The sequence below is a fragment of the Octodon degus genome, unplaced genomic scaffold, assembly GCF_000260255.1.
Source record: "Octodon degus isolate 3935 unplaced genomic scaffold, OctDeg1.0 scaffold00060, whole genome shotgun sequence".
Classification (NCBI taxonomy): Eukaryota; Metazoa; Chordata; class Mammalia; order Rodentia; family Octodontidae; genus Octodon; species Octodon degus.
Genome location: NW_004524636.1, coordinates 8,761,072 through 8,766,674, shown reverse-complemented (window position 1 = coordinate 8,766,674; position 5,603 = coordinate 8,761,072). Strand labels below are relative to the sequence as shown.

The window sequence follows — 5,603 nt, the reverse complement described above, 5'->3', positions numbered from 1 at the left end:
AGCTCGTGCATGTGGGGCAGTGTGGGATGGTGAGGTGGGGGGGGGGCGGTGTTGGGGAGAAGGTGTCCTCACATACAGTCTTGAAGATGAAGGTCTTGAGGTTCCCTGACTTCTGCTCCAAGATGAGCAGTCACTGGATAGCTATGAGCCACCGAGGACTGACAAACATTTCTCTTAGTATGTGTCAGCGTTGCTCTGACTGAGGTGCGGCAAATAGATTTGTAGAGCAGCAGTACTGGAAAGAAGTGAGGTGATTTCAGATGTCTGGACCAGAGCTGATGTTTCAGGACAGGATGAGATGGCAGATTGATTTCATTTGGTGAGCTCCACAAATGGGCTTCTTGTTTCTCCTTCTTTCTTGGGCCTGACTTGCCTGCTGGAAAATGAAAAACCATATGAAACAGAGCCTGACATCTCAGCAGAGGTCAACCTTCGCCAGTCAACTAGCAGCTGCTCAACATGACAGCAGTCCCCAGTGAGGCCAGAGGAGCACCCCAGCTGACCTCAGAGAGACCAGCAGGACCTTGGCTCAGAAATTCACTCTGGGGTAGTGGTGACACAGAATTTCCATTTTATTGTAGGCATTGCATATGTCATCTTGCCTGATGCAGAAGGCAACCATGAAAATAGCGAAAGGTCAGCAATTAGAAGAGTGACTATAGATGAAAATGGACTATGAACACAAAATGAATGTTTAGTCAATATATTGTGACTCACTCAACGGAAGCCATAAAATAAAATCTGTCTCCAAGGAGTAAGTTTTATAAAGTTGTTCTTCACTTTGCAAAGGAAAAATCGAACATCACCATGGATTTGACCAGAGATCTGAACAAATAAATAGATAAAAAGCTTGCTTCCTTTTAGTCACTCTGCTAGAGGAAATATGTCAGGCTTGTAGCCGTTTTTTCTTGTAGAAAAAAAACAAAGACAAAACTAGGTCCTGGGATGAAGTTCTGAGTGACAGTCTCAGGTTCAACCCCTAGTGCTACTAAAATACCATTATAACCCTATTGTTGTTATTTTGAGACAGGGGCTTTGATGCGTTGCCTCATCTGGCTTCAATTCCTGGATTCAAGCTGTTCTCCTCCCTTAGCTCCTAAGTAGCCTGAACTGTATAGTACCAAGCCACTCGCCCAGGCAGCCCAACACTTTCTTAAAGTAATTTCAATTTGCACCATATTGAACTATAACCACCACAACACCAGCATACTCTAAATCAACCAAACCATTAGAGTGACACACGGAGCTTTATGATGTGTGCCTAGGCACAGTCAGCACCAAGACTGAACCCCGTGTCTTTGATAGAAGCTTAAAATGGACCAGGTCCATCTTGACTTGTCGTTTACTGCTGACCCAAGAAGTGAGGATCCATGGGTCTTGCAACTGTCCAGTACAATGCTTCTCCCAGTGAGACCCCACATAAATTGTATTGTTATCTGTCTGCCTCATTCTCTGGTTTCATGGCAACTTGGGAGCAGTTTCCAAACACTGGGACACCTGTTTTTACCACAATATATATGATTAGGGCTGGCAACATGCAGCAGCGGCCCAAGCATGGCAAACACAAGGTCTTAAGTTTGAATCCCAGTACCAATAAAAAGAAAAGATAGGATATATAGAATTATGAGCACTGCCAAAGGCCTCCAGTTTGGTACTTTTTACTGAAATGTTCATTTTATCTCTGGAAAAATTTTATTAGCAACCTTTTGTGCCTATGAAGTGCTTTACACATTGATTTTCATGGAAGTGTTAGCATAAGATGGGGGTAAGGGGAGCATATTAAATATGCAGAACAGGGTTAATTTTGAGAGAACTTACATATAGATACATACTCTTTCAATTAACTCCAAGAAATTCACCATTTGTTTCATTGTTTTCATTAACTATTATTTCTTAAAACTATAAGCAAAGAGAATATATTGTTCTATAGCTGTAAATACTGTAATAAATCTGGATTCTATCAATAATTATGTATGAAAGGGCTGGCCAGATAGCTCAACAGATTAAAACACCTGCTTTGGCAAACACAGGGACCAGGGTTCCATCTGGCCTGTCCTGCAGGTTCTGACCCTGGGAAGCTCTGAGATGGCGATTGAGACTGAGTGTGGTAGCGTGGGCCTGTAATCCCAGCATTTGGGAGGCTGAAAAACAGGTAGGATCACTGCAGGTCCGATCTGTGTAATGAGACCCTGTAGACCCTGTACTAAGTACATAAAAAAAATGTATGAAAATGTCAGATCTTACATATTTCATTCAGAATCGTGCCTTAATCATGGCTGACTCCATAGGATATAGTTCATAAAATTGAGTGATAGATTTTGCAGGTGATAAATTTAGAATTACTACCTGACATAGAACAAAAGGGGGGAAAGAGAGAGAGAGAGAGAGAGAGAGAGAGAGAGAGAGAGAGAGAGAGAGAGAGAGATTTAGTCCAATTCCTTCATTATTTAGTAAGAGAAACTATAATTTACCAACATTAAATGATCAATTCAAAGTCACAAGGATAACAATATCACCTCTGGAATCACAAAACATTTATGATAAGGATTTAGGAAACATTTATGATAAGGTCTAACTTGTAACTATTGCTGTTATTAAAAAAATGAGAAATTCATTAAAAATAAAAGTTGATAATTATCAGTATAATTATTTTAAATGCATCATTTATCTACATAATTCAGGCAAAAATCAGCATTGTACTTTCCCTCTAAATCAAATGACTATTTAATGCTAGTTTTCCACTGCACAGAAGTCAGGATGAAAAACCCTTGTTAGGTGGTCTAGTTGCTTCCTCCTATTAAATACACATAATCCACAGAGCTGAGGAGTGTCTTTGATTCTGTCACTGTTTTCTGTGGCTGTGTGCCCTGAGTCACTTATTGGAGAGTGAGGGATTTATGAGACAGAATATGGCAGTGCCTTGCGGATGTCACTTGGGTTTCATTGGTCAGTAGAGTAGCATTTCTCAAACTATTAACATGCTGAGAAATCATTTGAAGGTCTTCCTGAAAGTGAAGATTTTAAAATTCAGGGCCACAAATATGAAATTGGAAGAACTGCACTTACAATGCTATCAAAAAGAATGAAGATTTGGGGTTGTGGTCTGGTGTCACAGACCTGTAATCCCAGCACTCTGGGAGAGTTAGTCAGGAGGAGTTCAGGTTTTGGCCCACTCTGGGAGAATTAGAGGCTTAGTGATACCCTGTGTCAATATATAAAAGGTGGGGAGAGAGGTAGTTCATTGTGAAGGTCTGAGGAAGTCAATAGATGAGTCAATGAGTACTGAGGAAATATTTAACAAAAGAAATGCAAGACAGAACTGAAAGCTATAGTTCATTGACTGAAATGAAAGAAGACTGAAGCAATGGTAAGAAATATAATTTTATAAGTTAAAATGGATTAGATTGTTACAGATTGAAAGACTCGGTGTGAACATATTGATCTACAGATTTAACAGCATTCTTGTCAAAATCCCAGCTGTGTATTGTACAGAAATTAACAAGCTGATCCTAAAATATATACAGAAATGCAAGGGAGTAGAAAGAACTAGAGCTGCCTAATATCATCAACTAACAATGACAAGCGTGTCTGGAATGGTAGAGCTGCTTCAGAACGTGTGGCAATTCCTCAGAAACTTAAACATAGACCTACCACACTACCCAAGAATTTCAATTCTCTGTAGGTACCCAAGAAAACTGAAAAAAAAAAAATGCAAGCTCTCACAAAAACTCCGACATGAGTGTTCATAGCAGTATTCTTCAAAACAGTCAAAAGTAGAAAGAACCCACACACCTGTCATCTAATGAGTGGACAAAATGTGGCATGTTCATAAAATATAACATTATTCAGTTATAAGAAAGAACAAAGTTCAAATACATGTAATCTGATAAAATATTGGAAATATTTTAAGTTAAAGAGATCAGACACAAAAGTAACTATTACATAATTTCTTTTATGTGTAATTTGTTTATTTATTTCCTTATTTAATAAATACATAAAATCTCACTATGTAGTGCAGGGTGGCCTTGAACTTAATGTGTAGCCCAGGCTTACTTCAAATTTGCAGCAGTCTTCTGCCTCAACCTCCCAAATGCCTCTTTATATGAAATTTGTATGAATTTATACTGAATGTGTAGAAGAGGCAAATCTATGTAGATGGTAGAGTGGTGGTTGCCTACGGTTTTGGAGAAGAGAAAATGGAGAGTGATTTGCTGATGATTCTAAGGTTTGGTTGTCTTGTTTTTTTTTTTTTTTTTATGGCACTGACGTTTATTAGGATGTGCCCTAATACAGGCACTGGGGCTGGCCTGTAGTGCTCTTGATATATAGGTCCCGGACACTCTGCCAGTTCTTCAGCAGTGACACCAGGAAGTAGGCGGCCAGATGTTGTACACAAGCTCGTCATCTGTCATCTTCTCACGACCAACAGCCGCAGCCAGGCACAAGACCTTCTGCATCTGGAACTTGATCGTGGACTTCACTTCGTCAACTTCAGCCACCACGTTTTCGTTATGGGTCAGCAGGGAAGGGAACTTGCCAGTCTCATTGAGGCCGGGCCCCAGGATTCACGGGATCTGCTTGGTCAGAGACTCTGAGGCCAGAAAGGCATTGTACTTATTGGCCAGCTTTTTACCACTTTTTTATTCTTGTTGAGCTTCTTCAGCGCCTTGGTGTCCATGTGGGGGATGTCCACGGACTTGACCTTGGCGTAGTGCTGCTGGTCCCCTAGGACGCACAAGAACTTGGGGCGGGGCGTAGACTTTGGCCTGACGGTGCCTGAGACGCGCTTTTCCATCTGAGAGTCATGGTTCTTCAAGCTGATCTTCAACTTCACAGTCTCTAAAAACTTCCAGCGCTTGAGCTGGTTCCCGTGCAGGACCTCGCGCACCGCCTCATACAGGGTGTCGCGGGAGATTTTGCTCATGATTCCTTGTGCTGAGGAAACCGGAAAAAAAGCTTGTTTATTTGTTTTGGAGCAATGAAAACATCTTGGAATTGTATAGTGGTAATACTTGTAAAATGTGAAAATATGAAAATCCTGCTGAATTGTATACTTTAAATAGCTGAGTTTTATGGAACATGAATTATATTTCAATTTTTTAAAAGTAAAACTCTGGAGTGGGACCCAGAATTCTGGCTTTTAAAAAGAACTCAGATGATGTTGATCTTTCTGTTCCACGATCTGTATTTGGGGTAACAGGATTTAGAGAACTCAGTCTCAGGTCTTCCCAGGGCATACACAATTCTACTTCTGAACACATCACCTGTGTGTAGTTGTATCTTTCTGAAAAAGGAAGTCCTTCTTCCATCTCCACAGTTAAAGTGCAAACTCCAGCCAACAGATCGTGGGTCCATATGTACCACACACATCTTACAATAGGATACAGATTTGGTCCTCTCTGATGTCATGTGCCTTATGGCTTAGCACTGCAGCCCCCTGCCCTGAGTATTATCTAATGAATGGGCAAAATGTGGCATATTCATAACATAGAATATTCTTCAATTATAAGAATAAAGGAGAGAGATATTGCGCTTGGGAACCTATGCTCTTATTATGTAAGTTAATGTATATTGGTTATGAGCTATTATCAGGCAGGTTCCTA

At 40.5% G+C, this 5,603-nt stretch overlaps 1 pseudogene; it reads right to left on the bottom strand.

Annotated features, from left to right (window-relative positions):
- Positions 1-4,284: 4,284 nt before the first annotated feature.
- On the bottom strand, positions 4,285-4,950 carry LOC101583523 (annotated as a pseudogene).
- Between the last annotated feature and the right edge of the window lie 653 nt (positions 4,951-5,603).